Raw genomic sequence first — 24,635 nt, 5'->3', positions numbered from 1 at the left:
TGGAGCTCACCATTGGCTAGGCTGGCTGACCAGAGAGTCCCGAGGATCTGCCTGCCGCCTGTGGGGCTGGTCTGTAGGTGTAGACTGCTTCATTTGGCTTTAACTGGGTTCTGAGATCTACACCCAGGTCTTCAACACTTGCAGAACAAGCACTTTAATGACTGAGTCATCTCCATCTGCCCGGCCCTGACCACACCATAAGAAAATATGAACGCCAACATTCCTCAAACTCTTCCTGAAAATTGAAAAGAACACCGCCAAATTCAGTATATGAAGCCAACATTATTACCCTGATACTAAAACTGGGTGAAGGCAACAAGAAAATTATAAGCCAATTTTCGAGACGACTGCGGAGGTAAAAAATTCTCCATAAAATTCTTGCAAACCAAATGCAGGAATGTATTCAGAAACCCCATACACCACAATCAAGTTTATTCCATTCCATAAATGCAACATACACAAAGCAATAGACATAATACAGCACACAGAGAGGCTAGGACAGAACTCAGGTGATCACCACCATAGATGCAGAGTTCATCTCTTCATGATAAAAGCCCCGAAGAAACAGAAATATAAGGAGCAGAGTGTAGCATGACAAAGAGTATCTACAAAAACCCTATATGGTTTTATGATTATATATATGTATATATACATATATACACACATATACACACACATATATACATATACACACACATATATATACATATATATATACATCTCCCATACGATACTAAATGGATAAAAACTGAGAACATTTCCCCTAGACTCTGGAATGAAACAAAATGACAAGCTGGTAGTTCCTTTTACTATGGGCATAAAGCTTCAGCTAGAGCAAAAGGACAGGAGAAAGAAATAAGAGTACAATGAGAAAAGGAAGAACCTCAATTATCCCTGTCTGCAGGTGACACATTGTTTACTTAAAACATCTTGTGCTGGCTACTTTTATGTGGACTTGATACAAGTTAGCCTCCCCTCCAGAGGAGGGAGCTTCAATTGAGAAAATACCTCCCTAAGATCAGGCAGTAGACAAGTCTGAAGGGCATTTTCCTAATTAGTGATTGGGGGAGGGCCCAGCCCATTGTAGGTGCCATCCAGGATGGGTTCTATAAGAAGACAGAGTGAGCCAGCCATGATAGCACACCAGTGACCTCCTTAGCATCAGCTCCTATCTCCATGGCCCTGCCCTGTTGGAGTTCCTGTCCTGACTTCCTTCAGTGACGGACCATGCATATATCAAAGAAGAGTACTATACCAGTATCTCTCACCCTATACAAAATCAATTCAAATGGATCAAAAGCTATGAGACTGCTAGAGGAAAACAGGAAACATACTTTAAAATGGCTTCCTGAAAAGAACTCCAGTAGTGCAGGGAAAACCTCAAGAACTGACAAATTGCATTTAAAAGGCTTCTGTGCCGGAGAAGACGCGACCATCAGGATGGAGGCAGCCTTCAGAATGGGTGCATCCTTTACAACTGATAGCTGACGTGGATTAATATCTAGAATCTACAAATATCCCACATCACAAGTCACCCAATTAGTAATAGGCCAATAAATTGAAGAGACAGTTTTCTTTTTAAAAATTTTTTAAATTAAATTTTCACCCTTCCGTTTTCTCCTTCCAAGCCCTCCTATGTAACCCCCCATGTTGCTCCCTCTTAAATGCATAGAGTCTTTTCCTTTAATTGGTATTGTTACTCACACACACACACACACACACACACACACACACACACACACACGCTCGTGCACACGTATTTAAAGATATAAAGATAACCTGCGCAGTCTGTACAATGGTATTTATATGAATATGGTTTCAGGGCTGATCACTTGATATTGAGTAATCAACTGAGTTCATCCCTGAGTAAGATTAATTCTCCCTTTCTCAGAGGTCATTAATTGGCTGTAGTTGTCTATGGGTGGGAATCTGTTAACATGTCAGTTGCTGTTGTATTTCTTTGGGTCTTCTGTAGGCAGCCATATTGTTGAGGTATCCTGGGTGAAGCATCTGCCATTTCTAGGAGACACAACCTCACAGCAGACCTCCTGCCCCTGTGACTCTTCCACTCTCTCCTCACCCTCTACCCTGGGCTTAGATGCAAGAGTTATAAATATATCAAATGGGGCTGGGCACCCCATTATTGCCCGTTCTCTGCATTTTGGTTGCCGCTTTCTCTGTCTCTGATGGTCTCTGTGAATAGACAGTTTTCAAAGGGAGAAATCCAAAAGGCCAATAAACACATTCAACAATAAACATGTTCAAAAGCGGCCAACCCCTTAGCCATCAGGGAACGCCAGTTTAAACCGTTTTGAGATTCTATCTCACCTCAGTTAGAACAACTATTGCCATGCAGATGAAGCTCACAGATGCTGGGGGAGAGGGACGTACATGCTGCTGGTGAGAATGTCTGGCACAGCCATGATAATATGGGTGTACTGGCTGGTTTTGTGTGTCAACTTGACACAGCTGGAGTTGTCACAGAAAAGGAGCCTCAGTTGTGGAAATGCCTTCATGAGACCCAGCTGTAAGGCATTTTCTCAGCTAATGATCAATGTGGGAGGACACAGCCCTTTGTGGGTGGTGCCATCCCTGGGTAGTGGTCCTGGGTTCTAAAAACAAGCAAGCTGAGCAAGCCAGGGGAAGCAAGCCAGTAAGTAACACCCTCCATGGCCTCTGCATCAGCTCCTGCTTCCTGACCTGCTTGAGTTCCTGTCCTGACTTCCTTTGGTGATGAACAGCAATGTGGAAGTGTAAGCTGAATAAACCCTTTCCTCCCCAACTTGCTTCTTGGGCATGATGTTTGTGCAGGGATAGAAACCCTGACTAAGGCAAAGGGGACTCCCATAATACCTGGGTAACCTTAGGATCCAGACACCGCATGCCTGCGTGTGCACCTGAAGGCCAGGCCTCTGCAGAATCACCGGCGTCCATATTTATTTCATGTTATTTCTAGTTAGAACCTAAAGTCAGCCTAATGCCCATCAACAAATGAATGAGTAAAGAAAGCATGATGTATAAACGTAATGGGGAAGCATGGGTGGTTTAGTGGTACTTTTTAGCTTGGAGGAATTCTGCCCCCCACATACACAATCAAATTTTATTCAACTGTAAAGAAAAAATTAAAATATGGCCTTTGGAGAGAATTTTATAGAACTGGAGATCAGCATATTAAGTAAAATAAGCCAGATGCAGAAAGACAAATAACGTGTTTTCTCTTACATGTAAAACTGAGAGAGAGAGAGAGAGAGAGAGAGAGGGGGGGGGGACAGAGAGAGACGGGGACAGAGAGAGACAGAGAGAGAGAGAGAAAGAGAGAGAGAGAGAGAGAGAGAGAGAGAGAATGTCTTAGAAAGAGGACCACAGAAAGGAAGAAGAGGTCCTGGGGAAGCAGGTAGGAGAGGATGGTAAAATATTCGCAGGATGAAAACAAAAGAGCTACTATTTGGTGTGAGGAAGGGGACTTGCAAGAGGTGAGCAGAAATGGGGACAGGAGTTGAGGGTTGTAAGTACAAACAAAGCATAGTGATGTGTGTATGCGAGAAAATGTCAAAATCAAATCTACGTCTTTAATGCCTATCCAAAGTTAAGTTTGGAAAAGAAGAGAAAAGAAATAGAAAAGTGTAGGGGGGAAGCGGGGAAGAGAAGTCTAAAGGCCAGGGTCCCCCATGGCACTGACTCTGGCTGATAAGTCTCTCCCATGAGGATAAAGGCTAATGATCCTCCCAGGATGGCACCTTTATACTGGTGGTGGCAACCAACTAAATGACTGGCGGGACAGCAGCGGGAGCTAAGTTTTTGCTGCCATTGGAATAGACAGTTGTACAGATAAGCACAGAGGCTAATGTAAGCCTTGTGACCATGGATTAGAGATGGAGACATCCACAGGGACTCACAACAGAAGTACTTCCCGATGTGAGTGAACAAAAGGATTAGTGCACACACAAGTATCCTTGTCTTTATAATCTGGAAATCTGCAAACTGCCCTAGGGACAATTAACACAGCCTGTGTCCTGATCTCCGTTTCTAACACACATTTCTTAGAGAAATGGCTGAGTCTGGCACATTTGTGGTGGCAGAAAATGAAAATCCTGGGTGCACACTGCACCACATCAATGACAATGGGTGCACACTGCACTGTATCACTGACGATGGGCACACACTGCACTGTATCGATGACGACACTGTTCAAAGTTGGTGAAGGGAGGGCCAATAGACAGAGCCACCCCTGGCCGGCATGGGACAGGCAAAGCATCACAACAGTATATTTTTATGATCTAAAACAAACCTGAGTATTCATAAGTACATAGTAATAGTCAACAACTAGATGAATAAAAACAGTGAATTTTAAAATGAGGAAGCCTAGAAAAATGTCCCGTGCAGAAGAATGCTAAACAGTTAATGCAGATAGCAAACCCTTAAGGAGACAGAGCCCGACCCCCATTATTAAGTGTGGGCCGTGCAAAGTGTCTTTTCAAAGACAAAGTTAAGAAAACAGAGGAAAGTGAGAACAACTTTATCCATAAAGGAGGACTCTGACGGTGCTGTCTTGAGCCAGGTGACTGAGGTGAGTGTATGAACTTTACGGACGAAGGGTTACCTTCATGTAGACTGATGGAAGTGTCACCATGCCTCTGTGACCATCCTCCCCAAAACATACCATCCCAGTCTAGTCAAGAAAAAAGAATATCAGATACGTTCCAACTGAGAAACACCCAAGAAAACACATGGCCATGACTCCCCAAAGCTGTTGTGGTCAGTAAAATACGGAAAAGCTGAGAAGCTGTCACAAACCAAGAGGGAGACGCGTTGTCTAAGTGTAATGTAGCACCCTGCATAAAACCCTAAACTTGGGGGAAATGCTAAAGAAATCTAAATTCTGAGAAAAATTGAGTTAGCAACAGTATATCCATATTGATTAACTTATTGCGATCAACGTGAAATGCTAGCACAGGACCACTGCATATGAAGCATTTGAGGAGTATGGAAAATAATTCTATCCCTGTGTAATTATCTAAAGTAAACTATTTTTGTGGGCTGGAGAGATGGCTGTGTCCTCTTGCCCAGGAGCTGGATTCAGTTCCCGGCACCCATGTAGGGCAACTCACAACCATCTTTATCTCCAGTTCCAGGGGATTTGACATCTATTTCTCCACAGGCACTGCACACACATGGTGCACATACATACACCAGACACAACACCCACACGAAACAAATGCTACCTTAGCCTTTAAATCAACCTTGCAAAGAGGAAAAATGGGCCATATAGAAAAGAGAAAAATACAAGAATAGTTTCAAACTTACCAATGACAAGAAATACATCCAAAGAATGACAAAACACATTCGGAACTAAACACAAGATAACGGCACATGCCTTTTTAAACTCCAGCACTTGGAAGGCAGAGGTAAGTGGATCTCCGGTTCCAGATCGGCCTGATCTACAGAGTTCTAGGCTAACTAGAGTTGTACATTGACATCCTGTCACTGTGGCTAGGGAGGCAGAAGGTATCTGGGAGGGCTTGGGGGAAAGGAAGAATATGATCTAAATACATTGTATGAAAATGTTTAAAAATAAGGTAATAGTCAAAAACAAAACTAAAGGAAAATTATCACCAAACTAGAATTCTATATACATGTTGTGGTTAGTCTTGTGCACTGTATGTTTAGAAACTGAGTTCTGTGCCCCTATTCAGACTGTAACCTGATATTGGGGTGTGTATTAGTCAGTATACTATAAAGATTGTTTCCATTAATTCCTGATTGGTCAGTAAATGGCTGAGACTTATGACTGGGCAGAAAGCATAGGAAGGTGAGCCTAGAATCCAGAAGGGGTCTAGACAGAGACCACAGAGAGGAAGGAGAGAGAAGACAGGGAACAGGTCACTATTAGATGGGATAGGCCAGCAAGGGGCCAGGAGAAGTACATCCCGAGGACAGACTGATGAAGCAGAAACAGCCCAAGCAAGGCTCAAACAGTAAGTAACGTGGGACATATGGTTTGGATATAAACAATAAAAGCACAGAACTTGCCCAATCCAGGCTTACAGCTTGTAAAGGAAATACCAGAATTTTGCATATTTTATATGGGCTAGCTAGAATAAATAATTCATTTACATATCCACTTACAATGTCAAACATGATGGTAGGATTAAGAAATTTATAGACATTAGAAGTTTCAAATAATCTGTCTCATGCACTCTTTCTTAGGAAGATACTGGGTTGAGAATTAGCCAACCTTCTGGTATCATGAAATGACATTAGGCAGCCCATGAGACACAGATTAGACATGTCTACCAGATATGTCTGGGGATGACTGAAAGAAAGGAATTCATAGGGTTCAAAAAACAGAAGATCCAACACAGGAGGGATTCACATAACCCTTTGAGGGATGACCGTGGGATCATAAAGAGATACAATGTTTCATAATCAGCTCTAGAGACAATGACTTCTCCAAAAAGTATCAACCTCACAGATATATTAGGCTAACTCTCTTGAAAAGAACATGCCCATAGTTACAACAAGTAAACACTTGATGTCTGTAACATAAATACTTTTCGAGGAGAAAGAGGTGGTGAGGAGAGAGAGGTGATAATATATCCGTTTTTGCTAGGTTGCATTGCAGTAACAAAACCATCTCAATAGGTTACAAGGCAAAATGTTCTTTCTGACGCATGTAATCCTAAGACACAGCTCTTATGTGAGCTGTGGCCATACTGCATGACTTACTCATTGTAAGATCTAGGCAGAAGCATCAGTCTCTCCTTGGGACATTTTGGGGTTGGTTGGTTGGTTGGTTGGTTTTTTGTTTGTTTGTTTGTTTGTTTGTTTGTTGGCTGAAGAGAACGGTCAACTAGACCTACTGTCTCTTAAGCCTCTGCTCAGATGTAACAGGATCGCTCCTGCTCACTCCACAGATGGTGCTAATCACACAGCAACGCATTGTGTGTCAGCTTATTGCTCTTCCCGTAAGGACGCAAGCCGCACGACAATGGAAGCAAATGTGTTGTGCACTCGCAGGGGCGCAGGAAGCCCAGCTGCAGTTGAAAAGTGTGTGTCTGTATTATAGAGCGGAAGAAAGGGGATGCGCAAGGAACGAAGTCGGTTTTTACCTTTCCACTTGTGGGAAACCAATTGTTGGTGCCGAAAACTGAACTCAAGAATCTTTGAAACAGAGGCCAGTATAAAATTCAGGAGCAGGAACTTTTCAATAACATTTGTATTTTCTTTGAAAGCGGCACACATGTATACAATGTATTTTGTTTGTTCATTTGCTCCATTTTGAGACAGGGTCTCACTATGTAACCCTGGCTGGCCTAGAACTTACTATGTCGACCAGGCTGGCCTTGAACTCAAGGAGATTTGCCTGCCTCTGCCTCAGCCCCCTGACCCCTGCACCCCACCTCCCAAGTACTGGGATTGAAGGTGTTGGCCAGTACGTCCATCAGTTGAGTGCATTTTGAGTGCATTGAGTGTATTCACCCATCTCTACCCCTCTCCAACCCTCCCCAGTGCCCCTCACCCCACACCCCTCCCAACTTCATGTCCTTTGTATAAAACTGTTATTAGTAACTCCTTGAGTCCAATTAGAGCTGGCCATATGAGCGAGAAAAAAATTAAAAATAGTTGCTTCTTAAGAGGCAAATGAGAAGAAAAACAGTATATTTTTATAAGTTTGTAAAACATTTGTTAAAAATTACTAAAAGGTGGAAAGTTACAGCCAGGAGGTCGAGCTACTCTCATTACCTGTCAGTCATATGCAGTGCGCTTTTCACTGCTTCTCATAGTAAGAGGGTGTCCAAATCACTTAAAACAATGCGAGTGAGGCCAGCGGCAGCCACTGTTAGGACACTTCAGAACCCCCTCCTGTCACATGTCTTCTGTACTGACACTTGTTCCTACATAAGAGAAGCCTAAATATTCTTCCCTTTTAAAGGGCCTGTTTATCACCATCCAAGCCCCAGAAAAAGAGTAAGGATGAACAATGCAGAAATTACAACAGTAGAATCCAAAAGTCAGGCTATCGACCTCAGAGCATGGCCGCCAGTGCTTTGTGGGGGCCTAGCCTACAAGGAACCCATAGATCTGCCCCCATGCAGGGCAGGGCAGGAGACTCTGTATCTGGAATCTTGCCCTTCGAACGGCAAGGTTTGGAGACTTAAAACTTACCCACACAAGGAAACAGTGGACCAAGTGAGAATCTTCATTTCCCATAAATTCTCCAGGTGTACCTTGCACTTTGTTGGAGGTAACACTGGAGGACAGGGACACACTGCGACCTGCCTAACTGGAGCTGTGGTCCAATCCACTGTTTCCTTCTTGCCCTAACCAGGCCATGTGGGAACTGGCATTGAGAAACTGGAATCTAAAGGTGACATCATCTTAGTTTCCAGAGACTGGCCAGTTCCTAGTCCCTCCCAACAAAAACTTCAGTAGAAAATTAAGTTATGGTCTTTTTTTTTTTTTTAAACAGATGGGACTTAAGGCTAGCAGGATATTTCACTTCAGATGTTTCGGTTGTCTATAATTAGATCCATATTTAATTAAGCATTTAAGTGTTTCAATTAAGTATATTTAATTATAGAAAACTCTAATTTGGAGTGTATGTTGTTGTTGTTGTTGTTGGTGGTGGTGGTGGTGGTGGTGGTTTACTTGTTTTAAGAACCAGTAAAAAGATAAGGGGAGGAGGGTACGCAAGAGTTTAGCACATCATGGGAGGGCAGGTAGCAGGCGGAGTGGACCTCGGGAGCCTGGGAGAGGCTAAAGCTTTACTCATGGCTTCGACAAAGAGAGATGGGGTATGTGAGAGATACCCCAAAGAGTGAGCAACGTTAGGGTCACAGCTAGGGGCGCTCTGTGAGAAGTTCTCTTCACGTGAGCACATTTTACATTACAGGGACCTAGAGCAGAGCAGCGGAAATGGAGGTAGAGCCAGTAGGATGAAAACGGAAGTCATGAGGAGGAGAAAGAAGCAGGGACCGTTTCGGTGACTATATATACTATATACTAGGACTATATACCACCCCACCTCACAGCCTGATGACACCCAGGCCCTTGGCTGAACGAGATTATGGAGCTGAAGTGAGTCCAAGAAGGCTGATAGTATATTTCTAGACACTTCATGTTTACTCCTTTCCGGATGGTGGGTCTCTTCCACCATAGAGTCCATACTTCCCATGTGGGAGGAGGCAGTGCAGGCCCTAGCACACCGGCAGAGCCCTGTGGCATGTGACACCCAAGACAGTGTTTGTGACCTCTGAAGAGGTTGGTTGGGACCATGGGATTAGAACCAACCACCCACTGTCCTAGCCTGTTGATTTTACAAATCCAGCAACTACAGATCCCGTCGTTGGGTGTGGCCAGGAGGGGGTACGACACCATGAAAAGTCACCTCCATTCCTGTAAGTCCACACAAGCACGCTAGTGACGTGGGTGTAACAGCCCCCACAGGGGCCGATCCGCCAGAAGTGCACAGACCAAGGAGGGGAGCAACGGCACTGGGTGCCCAGAGAGTGAGTGAGATGCACAGTGGTCCCTTCAGCCTCCTCAAGCCAACGGTGCAGAAACTCACAGGAAACCCCGGATGTTTGCAGAGTTCTGATTTGTGGTTTCCAGCAGGCATCGTGTGGCTGGCTTGCTCCTCGCCTCCTGCCAGGCAGCCAGCAGGATAAACACATGGCCCACATGTCTCTACAAAGCTCCCTTAGAACCTTCTTCTCAGCAGCCCCGAGTCCTGCAGGAGATGTTCTCCGTCCATCCTTTCTGCTATAGTCTTTTTTGACCCCTCGTGGTTTAGTCACAGAAAACTGTCTGCTTGGCATATGTTTGCCCGTCTAGCTTTCCTCTCCCACCCTCTCGTCCACCAAGGATGCAATCAGGAAGAAGGAATGTCCACAATGATGGGTTCCTCTCTCCTGTAAACGTTCTGCAGGTCCAACCTGACAAGGAACCTTCTCCATCCCCTCAGGGACCATCGCTGCTCCTGTTGGAGCCTGAGAAAAACCTGTCCTCTCTACCAACATGGAGTCTTCTGCACAGGATGTGACACATGAAGGAAGAGATGGGCGGTGCAGGGGACGCCCGTGCTGAGGCCACAGAGGGAGAAACGCACCAGTCCCACACCCGGGTGCACTTGGTAGAAGCCTGCTCTATCCATCTGTTAGCAAATACCCACCCACCCTATCGTGGTAGACACAAAGAAGCCCTGATACCTGTGTGGTAACGGGAACAGACTAGGCTACAGAGCTCAGGTCCACCCACAGGAACCATGTTTTCAAGCCATAAATCATGGCTGTTCTGGAAAATTCCAGTCATAGAAGAGAAAGAAATATATACAAATAACCTTGGAAGCAGGAGGAATGAAGACAGCCTGGACACAGATGTGCCTCGGGGATGTAAGTGGCAACCCAGGTAAACCGAGGGGCTCCACGTCACTCTGCAAGGCCGACAACCAGAAGTAACTGAAAGGAAATTCCAGGCCTCTTTATGACTCTGTGAATGTTATTCTCTCACCAGCCAACAGAGCTCCCATCCCCTTTCCCCTTCAATCTCCACATTTCTCTGCAGCCTCAAAACCTTTCTTTGCCAGGTCTTCCAAAGGCCTCCCAGCACAGAGCATGCAGCCATTGTGTGCTCTTCTCTCTCTCTCTCTCTCTCTCTCTCTCTCTCTCTCTCTCTCTCTCTCTCTCTCTCTCTCTCTCTCTCCTCAGCCTGATGTAAGAGTACAGAGGTGAGATCCATCCCGGAAGACTTCTCAGAGCAGGAAGCAGGCACGCTGACCTGTAAAGGGCAAGTTGGGTTTTCAGAGGAGTGGAATGAAACATTGTAAACTAAAGGATATCATGAGCCGGCTGGAGAGATGGCTCAGCGGTTAAGAGCACTGGCTGCTCTTCCAGAGATCCTGAGTTCAATTCCCAGCAACCACATGGTGGCTCACAGCCATCTGTAATGGGATCCGATGCCCTCTTCTGGTGTGTCTGAAGACAGCTACCGTGTGTTCACATACATACAATAAATCTTTTTAAAAAGAGAATGTCACGAGCATGCTGCAGAACAGCGGCGTTGCTGGGGTTGCAAAAGTCAGAGGCAGCAGAACCATGGGGGAGCCAAGGCCTAGCGGGGAGTGGACAGAGTGGATGCTGGGCCAGAATGCACTACAGGTTTAGCCATGGAAAGGTAAACTGTGAGGAAGAGCATCCCAGGAAGCCCCGGGTGGGGGTTGGGGGTGGAGAGGTCAGGAGGTGTGTCCTTCATTCACCCAGCAAGTCTGTCTTCACCTTAACATACTCTCCGTGTAAGTGAGGCTTTCTTCATTGCTCACCAGCAGCGGAAACTGAGAACACCAGAGAACAGTCACCTGAAAGCCACAGCTTATCCCTAGCTCACTTTGAGAGCCAGCTGCCTTCCCCAGGACTCTTCCTGAACTCCGTCGAGTCCTAAACGCAAGGCATCTGACCTCCATGCTTTTGTCTCTCCTTCCTCAAGCCAGAGAAACCAGTACAAAGACAAGCCAGAGAGATGAGCAATGGAAAAAGAAATCAGGTCTGGGACCCCTGTGCGCCTGAATCCATGCAAGCAAGAGATGTTACTGTCACCCTTAGTGGCACAAGCTGAATGCAGCAAACATTGCCATTGGGCCAAAATCTTGGCCTCCACCTCACATGGTGGTCCGATCGGCTATGCTAGCTTGTTTTGTAAGCCTGCTGCTTTCTCCTTGCTGTTGAAATCCCAGCTGCCCTTTAAGATACCTCACCTACAAAGCCATTGGAGCTCCGACCCCCAGCTCCTGGGCTCCCACCCCCATCTCTGCACTGTCTCTCTTCCAGACATCGGCAGTACCAAACAGCTCACTACCTAATCCCAGGGCCACTCTGCCTCCCACCACGTGCCCTGCTGGTGAGGGGCTGCCCTTATGATTGGAATTGTATTTGGCATTTTCATGTGGGCTTTCCTGGAACACCACAAAGTGTACAGGGCATAAAAAAAAAAAAAAAAAAAAAAAAAACCAAACCAGAACGAACTGCCGTCCAGTAACTGGCTGTTTAAACTGGCTTTCTGTTTGTTAGTATACTAGTTAGTTTGCTTGTTTTAAAGGCTTATGTGTACCTTTTGCTTTTCATACTGGGCAGTCCATGAGAAAGACTGGCTTATTAAACTAATTTTAAAAAGACCGAATTTCATGTAAACTGGCAAATACTAGTACCGTAGAAATAGGACACAGAAGGAGGTCTGCGCAGCTCCGTGCGCCGTACGTGGAAGTGGCTAGTGCGTAACCGATTTAGAACAAGTGGTGGTAGAAGGGTTTTTTTAGACACGAACAGAGAACCTCCAAACTGTTCTCTAACGAGTTCAAATTGTGTGCTTTCCCTCGTCTTGTTTAAAGGATTAACTGCACACACATGCGCACACGAGTCTTTATTTCAGATTTAGTGATAACTTCTGCCCAAGCCTGGCTAAATCGTCACACTTTCCAAATGACTGCCCTGCAGTCTAACGAATGTCTTCATAGCTTCAGCTGGGAGTGGCGAGCTAGCGCTGTGGCCGCTGTGTGTGTGTGTGTGTGTGTGTGTGTGTGTGTGTGTGTGTGTGTGTTCATATACTCTGTGTGTGAGTGTCTGCCCATCCGTGGGCCTTATAAACCCTCCAGGAGTCTGTGACACCCTGGGGATGGCATTATTGAGAAACAGGTGGGCCTCCGAGATAAAGGAGATAAGATGAGGGTTCAGTCATAGATTCTACTCCTGTCTAATGCATGGCCTAGAGCCAAGCCCTGTGCGTCCGTGACTCTTGGCTTTCTCACTTTTAAAGGGCATAGCCTCTAAAATAAGTGGAAGCGCTTAGCTCGGAGCCTGGTGCAGGAAAACGTCTGTTAGCAGTCACGAGGAGCGGGACTTCACTCAAGTGCTTCCAAGGATGGACTGTGCTTCAGCCTCTATGCGGGTCTCTCTCAGCCCCCACCTCAGCCTGTCTGTTAACTGAAGAGGCCCACTGCTGTGCCCACCTCTTTCAGTGAGGCCTTTCCCAAACAAACACAGAATTGGGCCAATCTTGAATATGAAATGGCTCGGAAGACAAGCATTTAACCATGCTTGCTAACGCTCTGGGGCGTTTGTAGAGCCTGGCAGAGGGGCTGGTGGTAGGGTACTCGATATACAATTTTGGAACAAATTAATGAATCTGCTGCCTCTCTCGAGTTTCTCTAGAATCCCTTCTCCACTTTGGGATATAGTCACTGAGCTGACAGAAGGTTTCTCGTGAGAAGCATATCAACATATGTCATGTTTATGATGTCATCCCTGACACTAGAAAGACTTCAACTACCCACGTGCCAGGCAGCACTGGTCCAAGGACCCTTGATGAGGAAGCACCCTGGGCTGTCTCTGTGCTTCCTCTATGTTTTAATAGAGGCAGTAAGTGGCGGCAGGGATGGTCATGCCAAGAGTGGGGATTGGGGCCCGGAGATGTGGCTCTGCGGTTAAGAGCATTAGTTGCTCTTGCAGAGGACCTAAGTTCTGCTTCCAGCATCTGCACGGTGGCTCACAACTGTCTATATGTCCAGTTTTGCATATATGCAGGTAAACTTTCAAATACATAAGATAAGAATAAATGAACATTATTTTAAGAAGAATGAGGAGTTCAGACCCCTAGCACCCATGGAAAAAGTCAGTCATGCTTGGTCTTATGGACCTATAACCTTAATGTGGGGGTGTATGTGTGAAGAGATGAGCAGCCCCCCAAGAATGCATAGACCAGCCAGTGTAGTCAGTGAGTGCTAGGTTCCATGAGAAGTTCTGTCTCAAAAGATAAAATGAAGGGGCTGGAAGGATAGCTCAGTGGTTAAAGTATTTACTGTTCTGGCAGAGTTACTTGGTTTGGCCCCCTGCGCCCATATAAGGTGGCTCACAATCACCTGTAACTCCAGTTCCAGATGATCTAACACTCTTTTCTAAGATCCTTGGGCACCTGCGGATACATACGGTACATAGGGACAAGCAGGCACACATGTGTATACATAAATAAAAATAAGATTTTTGTAAGTAGAAAGCAATATCAAAAAACATCTGGCCTCCACACACTTGCACTCATAGGAAGCTGCACACAGACAGACACATACACACATACACTACACAGACAGACACAGACACATACACACAAACACTACACAGACATATACACACAAACACTACACAGACAGACACATACACACATACATTATACAGACAGACACATACACACAAACACTACACAGAGAGACATATACACACATACACTACACAGACAGACACATACACACATACACATACAGACACACATCATCAGCAATTAGAGTTGTCCAAGTAGAAAAGTGGCATGCTTACACTAGCAAAAAGAAAATCCATACAGATAAGCTAAAACAAGAAATTTTTAATTTCAATAACTTCAAAGTCATCACACTTTTGCACACAGACCGGTTGTTATAAAAATAGAATCATAGCATTGCTTTCTCAGTCAATGATTTTGGCCATCTTTTCAAAGAACTCTGCACATCTCCACTGACGTTCGTTCCTTAGCGGCTTAGTCAGGGTTACAATCGCTGTGACGAAACACCATGACCAAGGCAACTTAGGGAGGACAGGGTTTATTCAGCTTACACTTCCGCATCACTGTTCATCACCTAAGGGAGTCAGGACAGGAACTCCCACCGGGCAGGAACATAGAGTCAGGAGCTGGGGCAGAGGCCATGGAGGGCTGCTGCTTGCTGGCTTGTTCCCTATGACTTGCTCAGCCCACTTTCTTATCGAACCCAGGACCACCAACCCAAGTTGGCCCCACACACAGTGGTTCTGGCTCTCCGTCATCAATCACTAAGACAATGCCCTACAGCTGGATCTTATGGAGGGCCCTCCCCAATCAATCACTAATTAAGAAAAAGCCCTTATAGATGCATTTTCTCAATAGAGGTTCCCTCCTCTCAATAACGTTATCTTGTATCAAATTGTATAAAACTATCCAGCACACTTAGTCAAGAAAAAGAAAAGACTACTTCTTTCAGGGATACTGGGGGTGGAGCTGAGACCTCATGCATGCTCTGCTGTACAAACACTCTCCCCCTCACCCTGCCCCTCCTCTAGTCCCTCTCCCCCTCCCCCTTCCTCTTACTCTCCCTCTCCCCCACCCTCTCCTTTAGTCCCTCTCCCCCTCCCCCTCCCTCTTACTCTCCCCCTCCCCCTCCCTCTTACTCTCCCTCTCCCCTCCCTTCCCTCTCCTATAGTCCCTCTCCCTCTTCCCCTCCCTCTCCATTTCCCTCTCCCTCTTCCCCTCCCTCTCCATTTCCCTCTCCCTCTCCTTCTTCCTCGATAGCTTTCTTCTCTCTCTCCCTCTCTCCCTCTCTCTCTCTCCCTCTCTCTCTCTTTCTCCCTCTCTCCCTCTCCCTCTCCCTCTCTCCAGCATCTCACCCTGTAGACCAGGCTGCCATCGAACTCACAGAGATACCCTGCCTCTGCTACCCAAGGCTAGGACTAAAAGTTTGTGCTGTGTGCCACCAAGCCTGGCCCCTAATCAATCCTTTAACATATATAACAGAGACAATACAACAATCCAATGTGTTCAGAGTGTAAATGAAGTTGAAAGAGAATCCACTGCTCTCATGGCCAGCTGGTTCTAAGCCTATTCTTAGCAGACGATCATGACGACTGCTGAGGCTGTTGAAAGACATAATCGCCTCGTTTCCCTTCCGGTATCTTCAGGTGACAGCAAACCAACTCCAGCCAGGTCAGCTTCCCTGTGGCCCCTTGCTCGGCAGAATAAGATACTGCCTTCCACCACTGCCAGCATCGGTTCCAGCCCCAGCCAATCCTGTCTGTCCTGTTGTCCACATGTCTCTGTCTAGTCACTGGGGGAAACCTAGGCACCGTGAGACTCAGGGGAGAAGCAACTCAGTAAGAGCTGGGAGCCCCTCGACTATTCCGTCCCTGCCCTGGGTCCTTTGCACTTGACAAGGAACTTTCTTCTGGATCTTGCTATTGCTAAGAGCTCTCGTATTCCTCTTCCTGTGTTATGAGGCCAGCACAAGTGAGGAAGGACAAGGGCTTCCCTGCAAAAGAAAGCTATGAGACCCCCTCAAACCCCACCACTACCTCCAAGTTTTCTATCTCCTCATCGTAAAATATTGACGGGAACACTGGAACCTCAACACTTCCCTCGAGGGGGGTTCGTTCCAGAGAAGCAAAGAAACACACACACACACACACACACACACACACACACACACCACCACCACCACCACCACCACCACCACCACCACCACCAACAACAACAACAACAACGAACAACAGGATTGGGATGGCTTCCGCTGTGTGACAGCCCCAGGTGCCTCTGCCCTGGGATAACTTCTACCCTGCTTTTCCCAGCAAGAGGACCCAGGAGCAGGCGTCTGAAGGGGCATGCTCTGCTCCCCATGCCGGACAGGACCGGGACAGGCTACAAAGCCTGTTCGCTTCCCTGTCAGAAACTCCTTTCTGCTTTTTTCTGACTGTGATCCCTTACACGTTTGAAAGACAAATCAGTCAAGTATACTTTCTACAGAATAACGAAACTCTACTAAATTAACAGGATGTGACTTAACAAATCCCCTCGTTCACAAAACCAACAGCAAGGCAGCACTCCCCAGCCACTACTTTAAGCACCTTTCCTTCTTTCCACAGTTGTTCACCTCGGAACACCTACCCCTCCCTGGAGGCTTGTTCAACAACAACAGCTCTGAGCCTGGACCCAGGGCTTCCCATTCAGTTGTAGAAGCATGGCTCCCCTGCCTGCAGGATCAACAGGACTCCAGGACTGACAGCATCTCCTTCCAGTGCTGGGCCCTCGCATCTGGTCAGTGGCATAGCTCACACTGCCCAGATGCCACGGCTCGACTCTCTCCCCGGGCTGCTCTCAGCTCCAGGGACAAGTTGGCTTTCTGCTCCACAGCAGCTGGCACAGGCTGAAGGGAACAGCCTTGTAAACAAGCACCCCAGCAGATGAATTCCCCACGACGGTCCCTGGAATCAGAGGGACCACTGTCCCCCTCTCAAAGCCAGAGAGCTTCCCTTCCCACAACACATGGTTTGGATAATAAGTACTTGTAGCTACAGACAATCTGGGTCTTCGCTTTTTCCTTTTTTTTTTCCCTTAAGTTTTGAATGCTTAAAAACGAAACGCCCCCTTTAAAAGAAATCAATCTCCAAATATAGTTGTTTTATTGTTATTTTCAGAACTTTCGAACCAACACATGTGCACGCCCCAACAGAATACAAGCAGGATCTTAAATCGTGGTTTCTAAACAGAAGACATGTTGTTGTTGTTTTTTCTCTAGCGGCTTGACTCCTTACTTGGAGTTATCAGGTGTAACAAATGGCTTCTTTTGGAACAAAGGCCTATGTTCTGGGGTCTCCTCTGGGGCTCCACTCCTCTCTAGCACCAAGTCTTCACCAAGAATGCTTGCAGTATGGAAAGATGGCTCTGGAGCTAGGCTGGGCAACTGGCCTACCATCCACCCAGAAAGGGGACAAGCAGGCCTTTAAAGACAGTCACTCCATCTTCTATGCTCTTCCTGTGTTCACATCAAATCATGCAGAAAAGTATCGTCCTGAGACCCAGGTCTAAGGTGTGAGGGTTCCTGGCCTGCCTCCCCCCTCCCCCCCCCCCGTCAGCTCTAGGACAATAACTGATATACAGATAATGGAAAATCGGCTGAGGTGAGCCCAACAATGGCTTCTGTAGGCAGAGAGAACAAAAAACTGGTTTGGGCCAAATGTGCTGACGAATACGCTTTGGAAGCGATGATAACTTGACATCTGTGAACTGATACCGACCCAAGGAAGAACCATTGCTGTCCAAGCACAGAAGTGCTCCACCCGTCAGGTGGGACCCAAAGGGCACAATCCGAATGTCCCCTGACACACATACATCCTGATGGTGTGGCTCCCCCTGCAGGCAGGAGAAAGAGGAAGCACCCATCCAAGGGCTGGAAACAGAAGGGCTCCTTTCTCGTTTCCCTTTCTGCAGCCTTAGGTCTATGCCCTGTGCTATTCACTATTCAAGAATTCAGCTCCCATCCGTGCAACGGTGGTCAGTGAATTGTATACCTAAAACACAATGAGTCCTATTACATGGGAATTATACGTCAATAAAGCTTCTAAAACTGTTCAAGTTTGCTAGGTATGAATAGACATGCCTAAAACCCCAACTGTTGGGCGTCTGAGGCAAGGTGATTGTAAGCTCAAGACAGACTAAGCTACATAGTAAAACCCTGTCTCAAAAACAAAACAAAACAAAACAAAACAAAAAAACATGAAGGAAAGACAAGCAAAGGGAGGGCAAGGAAGGGAGGAGGAAAGAAAGGCAGGGGAGGGGCTAGAAGGTAGCTCAGTGGTTAAGGCCACTGGCTCTTCTTGCAGAAGACCCAGGTTCAATTCCAGGCACCCATGTGTTGGCTCACAGCTGTCTAGTTCCAGTCCCCGGGATCAGATGATTTTTATAGACTCCCTGGGCACCAGGCACACATGCAGCACATGACTACACATACAGGCAAAACACTCATACATACAAAATAAGTATATAATTCTTTAAAAAAATTAAAAAGAAAGGAAGGAAAGAAGGTGGAGGGAAGAGGGGGGAAGAAAGGGAAAACTTAAAAGTGGGGGAAGCAATCTGTGAACCTGGGGATGTAGTTCTGCAATAAGATTTGTCTCGCAAGCATGAGTTTGGTGCTCGACTCCCAGCACTACAGAGGTGAGAAGTTTTTTTAGCCAAAAAAAAAATGTACTTTGTTGTTAATGTGAATATTTTATTTGATTCTTACCTCTCTATGTTTTCAATCAAAACTAAGCACAGTTTCGGTTAGGACACCTACAAGAAGATCGCATATATGTATGCGTGCACACACACCCCTAAAGCAAATGCTCCTGATTGAAATAAACTACAAAGGGCAGAACCCAAACGGTATGGATTCAGCAACCTCAGACTCCTGAATCAAGACTGGCTGCTGCTTCTTCAACTGCTGGGATATCCCTCACCCCCAGGTAGCCCGGAACCTCTCGGATGCCTGCAAAGACGGTAACTGGTCCCCAGAGAGCTCCTTGCAGCAAATCTAGCCACACAATGAAGCCACTGGTGCCTGCTCCCCCACCCTGGCCAACTCCAGCCCAGCATCTCCACGGTGGTTTTGGCAGCATCTGCACCAAGGCCATTTGCACTTGAAAGCTACCATGGCTTTGCTACCCAAGTCTCACCGACCTCAAATAGAGGGGACCAGACTTACAGCTTCAAGTCTTTGCCCCCTGAACTCCAAAAAAGAAAACCTCTACCTGACCCTTTTTTTTTTTTTTTTTTTTGTAAAATCCAGGGACTTTGGACCTGTGAAGCAGGGTAAATAGTTCCAGAAGTTTCTTTTTTCCTGCTGCTCTATTTGGTTTGATGGGATCAAATACTGCCAATGGCAGATGCTCCAATGATTGATTAGGAGGTGGGGGGGCGAAGGCTGAATTTTCCGGTGATGCGAGCTTGCAGGAACAATTTTGGAAGTGCTGTCTGCCAAGCTCAGCCAGAGACTGGGGAGATGACTCAAGGTGGAGGTGGGGGAGGGGGAGCCAGGAACCCCATCAGGGGAAGATCTGATCAGTCGGTTCATTTATTTTGACAAATCTTTTCTTTTTAATCATCTATAATGAGGCCAGAGTACATTGTGCCATGTGTGTGATATATTTTGGAAAGGTAATGAAGTCTGGGGAATAGGCAGCATAACTCAGCTCCCAGCCATTAAATCTCCGCTTAGAAGTAGGATAAAGTCAAAGATTTGTGTGTGTGTGCAAGAGTGTAAAAATTATAAGGCTAGCACATTAGCAGGGGCAAAAAATTAGCCAGGTTCTACTGCTCTATTGAGATTTAGAGCACCTGAGTACAGTGACTACATTTTCCTTAGAGATCTTTACAGCTATTCGGAATTATGAACCCATAATATGCAAATGCATGGGGGCTAAGAAATATGCATTCTTGGCAGAGACTGGGGATGTTATAATGTGTGCTGTAAACGGCCCCGCGTATGTGTATAAAATCAGCACGCACATACTAACTGGTCGATTATCCCTTCTAAAACCGCACATAAATTCTCTTGACAGGAATTGGAATTTTGCACACATCCCAAGAATGAACAGACTCTTAATGGGCTGTGTGTATGAAGGATGGATTATGGGAACCAGCAGAAAGGGTCACTAAGCTAAGTAAGAGGACTTCCTGGTTCTGGAGCATAACAACAAGCAGTTCAGGGCGACATTTTCCTTCTGAGCATAACAATTATAATATTAGCCATGGTCAATAATATTTATTGAGTTCTGGGCATCAAGACAAACTCTGTGCTGCGTGCTTTCTACCTACAATCTCAAGGGGACAGAGAGGGAGAGAGAGAATATGTGTGCGTGTGAGTGTTTGTGTGTAAATATGTGTGCACGTGAATGTGTGTGTGTGAGAGAAAATATTGTTCATGTGCAAATTTGTGTGTACATGTGAGTTTGTGTGTAAATGTGTGCATGTGAGTGTTTGTGTGTAAATGTGTGCATGTGAGTGTTTGTGTGTAAATGTGTGCATGTGAGTGTTTGTGTGTAAATGTGTGCATGTGTTTGTGTATAAATATGTGTGCATGTAAACGTGTATGTGTGTGAGAGAGTTGAGAGATAGTTGAGAGATTGTTTACACACACACACAGAGAATATGTGTGCATGTGAGTGTTTGTGTGTAAATGTGTGTGCATGTGAGTGTGTATGTGTGTGAGAGAGAGTTGAGAGATAGTTCAGAGAGAGAGAGAGAGAGAGAGAGAGAGCACAAGCGCCCTGGCAAACAGCTATTTCCCAAAGGAATGCAGCAATTCATTATGGAGAAAACCTTCGTTTGTTCACCAGGCAAGGAGAATTCAGCCCACAGGCCCAATGATAGGGCAAGGCAGAGACCTCCTACAAAGACCTGTTCTTTTGTGGTGAGAGTACTTCAGACCTGGAGCCAAAATCTAGGTAATTGCCATTTCTGAGAAGAGAGTAGAAGTGAGGGAGCTGCAGCCCAGACTCTGAGAAGAGGTAGGAAGCCCAAAATAGAAGGTTGCTGAGTCAGCTCTTCTCACACGCAGGGGCTGGAATTGTAAGGAAGGGAAAGAAAAGCCTTTAGTTAAACAATGGCTTTTAATGACTTCTGCAAATAGGTGGCTCTCTGCAAGGTGGCTGAATCTGGAGCATGAGAACCGAAAGGAATATGGAGTTGCTTGGCAAAACTATGGAGAGAAACCATAGCACGATTCATTTTCTATCATGTAAGTAGAAATATTATTTTATCAAATAACTCGGTTTTACAACCTCTCTGCCCCTATTTCCTCAAAGCAGTTAAAGAAAATCTAAGGACCCTGGTACTTAAAAGCAGACACACAGTTTTCTCCAGTAGCTGGCAAGGAGAGAACCAAGGGCCACCCCTGTTGTGCCCCATCTCTGAGCAAGACTTCTCAGTTCTTGAAATGAGCTGAAATCTGAATTAGGACACACTTTGCAAAAGCAAGCCCTGCCCATCATCACAGCTAAACCCAAAATTCAAAGCACTCTCCACGTCCTCTGAAGATACCTTGCAAAGATCCAGGCAAGAAGCCTGAGGTGGAAGGAGGGGTGTGGTTCAGTCAGTAAAGTGATTGCTACAAAAGCATGAAATCGATTTGGACCTCACCTCCAGCACCCATATACAAGAAAAGGGCAGCACCACATAACTTTCATCCCTGCATTAGCTGGGTGGGGACAGACATCTCTAGGGCTAGGTGACCAGCCAGATGGTTTAGTCCAAGTAGTATGCTTCAGTTTCTGGAGAGGTGCTATTTTGGAAAAGTAAAGAGGAGAGTGATAGAGGAAGACACCCAACACACACACACACACACACACACACACACACACACACACACATACACACACACATACACACACACATACACACACATACACACATACATACACAAACAAGCACATACTCACACATGCACACACACATGTGCACACACACATACATACACACTCACACATGCACACACACGCGCACACACACATACACACACGTACACACATACATACACAAACAAGCACATACTCACACATGCACACACACATGCACATACATACACACACATACACACATACACAAACAAGCACATACTCATACATGCACACACACAAACAAGCACATACTCACACTTGCACACACACATGCGCACACATGTGCACACACACATACACACATGCACATACATACACACACATACACAAACAAGCACATACTCACACACGCACGCACACACACACATGCGCACACATGTGCACACACACATACACACACGTACACACAGGCACACACATACATACACAAATAAGCACATACTCACACATGCACACACACACACACACTCGCGCATGCATGTGCACTCGTATGCATATGCACAAAACCTGAGATGAACACGACCTCATTAGGTAAGATGCAGGTCTTCTCCTACTAATCTCTCACTGAGGCAGACTGCCAAAGGTTACAGAGCATTGGGAAAATAGCAGACAAGCATGTTTTCTTAAGTGGTTTATTTGCAACGTGCTAGGACACAGAAACCTTGAGATTACAAAGACAGACATAAATCCACTGGAAGAAGCTTATGCAAACTGGGACCTTGGGACGGGGTCCTTGAGTCTCTATGCCACATCCAAAGCCTGATCACTATATGCAGGATTTACTATCCCTCAAATCATTTCCTCTGTCCCTGTCAGCTGTCTACCCCAACAGCACACTCCACTTGGTCCACACCACCCAGCATGGCTCTAATGAGAGAGGAATTCTCACCTTCTGCCATGAGCTCTGGCAGCCATAGTCAGCGAGTGATGTTATTTCAGGGTGGAAACGGGATTTTCCCTCTGCAGATTCATAGAAACATACAAACTCCCTGGTGTCCTAACAGCCTGGTTCCCGTTGTACTGAAGCTGCATTTTCACAGCAGTGCTTTATGTGGTTCCAAAACTAATTCCCCAAAATGCCATAGGAAAGAGACAGCATCCGAGGGCTAGCGAGGTACCTGGGTGAGTAAAAACTCATGCAATCCCAATGCCTCTCACCAATCTCTGGAGGCCATGAAGAGTGTTCTCTGAAGGAGAAAACTGACTCCTGAAAGACGTCTCCTAGCCTTTACATACAAACCAATACATGAGGGCGGCGGGTGGGTGGGTGGTGGTAATGGTGGGTGGTGGTGGTGGTGGTGGTGGTGGTGGTGGTGGTGGTGGTGGTGGTGGTGGTGATAATTTTGTAAAACCATCCCACTGTGGTGCTGGACCAAAACCCATAGCTTATTTCTTGATAGCTAGTGGCTTATCTCTTCCCAAGCCCCCACTATTTAAGAGTGAAGTTCAAACCTTGACACCCCTGAAACATATCGTATTCAATGAACCAGACAGCGGGATCCAGTCGGGCAAGACGGAGTTTTGCAATGACTTCTGCAAACTTGATCCCCTAACTGGACGCATTCCCTCTTGCCTCCACATCCTCCTCTTCTGCAGGGATGTGCCGCCATAGCTGAGGTTGGCCCATGACATGTTGGTCCCACTACTACACCGTTGCCCAAGGCTGTCCTCCTGCCCTGAACACTCAATTTCGGTGTAACGGATAGAATATGGGCTGTGGAATTAGCTCTGTCAGTCTCCTAATTGCTTCCTGCCAGGTACACCACCTCCAGCAAGTGAGCCTAAACATCCCAAGTCTTAATTCTTCATTGGCTAAATGGGATATTGTGGCGTTGAAAGTCACTGTGAGAATCGGTGCGCATGTCACAACTGGGAAGAGCTTACAGCCATAAGTTCCTCAATAGTGCCATTGCTCTGCCTCCTCCAAGCTCCCTTCCCCGGTTCAAGTCTCACAGCACCCGGCTGCACCGCACATCACTTCTTTAAATAGGTGTGGCCTTTCCAAGCTACGCTGCATCGTGAAGTCACGAGCGTAAAAACATCGCATACGTCCTGTCTGCAGCATCATCTTCCTAAGAGATCGCTGGGTCCTATCTTTTCCCATGCCCTGAAGAACTAAGCCAGGACCAAAAGATACCACAGGAGTTCAAATACACCTAGGTTCTACCCAGGGTCACAGCTTCCTTCCCCGCCCCCGCCCCCCAGGACACAGAAAGCCATGAAGATTATTCAAGAGCAGGAGCTCCCTGAAAACCAACCTGTGACTCTCTGGCAGCTTTAGCTCATTTGATTAGGGTCTGTCCTCACAGCTTGGGGCTGTTTCAGAGAGCAAGCTGCCCAAATTCAGGCCAGCGTGAGTATGAAGCAGATCACCCTACATTTGAGAGGGAGCAGGAAGCTGTTAACACAGAGGTGAGCCCCAGCCTGCAGGTCAGACAGGAAAGCCTGCCTTCTTCCATAAAGTGAGGTTAGTCTCTCACTACCTGCCTCTGGCCTCCTTACTGGACCGTCGTTGCCCACTCGAGTGAAAGAATTGGCTCACGTAACCCTCTCGCTCCTCAGACTCTGAAGCAGCCCTGATTCCTTGGGGTGTAGAAGGGTTCCAAAGGCTCTAACGGCCAACAGGATACAGAGTCTAAGAATCTGCCCTCTGAAGGACTGTGG

The 24,635-nt window shown here is 46.3% G+C and overlaps 1 protein-coding gene and 1 long non-coding RNA gene across 13 annotated transcripts in view; one reads left to right on the top strand and one right to left on the bottom strand.

The window, feature by feature from the left end:
• The window catches only part of LOC102556385 (uncharacterized), a 37,962-nt gene extending 20,304 nt beyond the window's left edge, over positions 1–17,658 (top strand). For 4 of the 7 annotated variants that reach the window (XR_005496453.2, XR_001842136.3, XR_005496451.2 and 1 more), the window contains one exon: positions 16,680–17,658. This is a non-coding gene — a long non-coding RNA (uncharacterized LOC102556385). Of the gene's footprint in view, positions 1–2,685; positions 2,799–6,914; positions 12,943–16,679 lie in introns of those variants that run through there. The other 3 variants (XR_005496452.2, XR_005496450.2, XR_010059891.1) reach the window with 2 other exon arrangements.
• Zbtb7c (zinc finger and BTB domain containing 7C) overlaps positions 1–24,635 on the bottom strand; it is a 329,246-nt gene that overhangs the window by 292,342 nt on the left and 12,269 nt on the right. The gene's annotated exons all lie outside the window — the stretch shown is intronic.

This window comes from Rattus norvegicus, chromosome 18 (assembly GCF_036323735.1).
Source record: "Rattus norvegicus strain BN/NHsdMcwi chromosome 18, GRCr8, whole genome shotgun sequence".
Taxonomy (NCBI): Eukaryota; Metazoa; Chordata; class Mammalia; order Rodentia; family Muridae; genus Rattus; species Rattus norvegicus.
The sequence above is the reverse complement of the archived record's forward strand: the minus strand, read 5'-3'. Positions and strand labels throughout refer to the sequence as shown.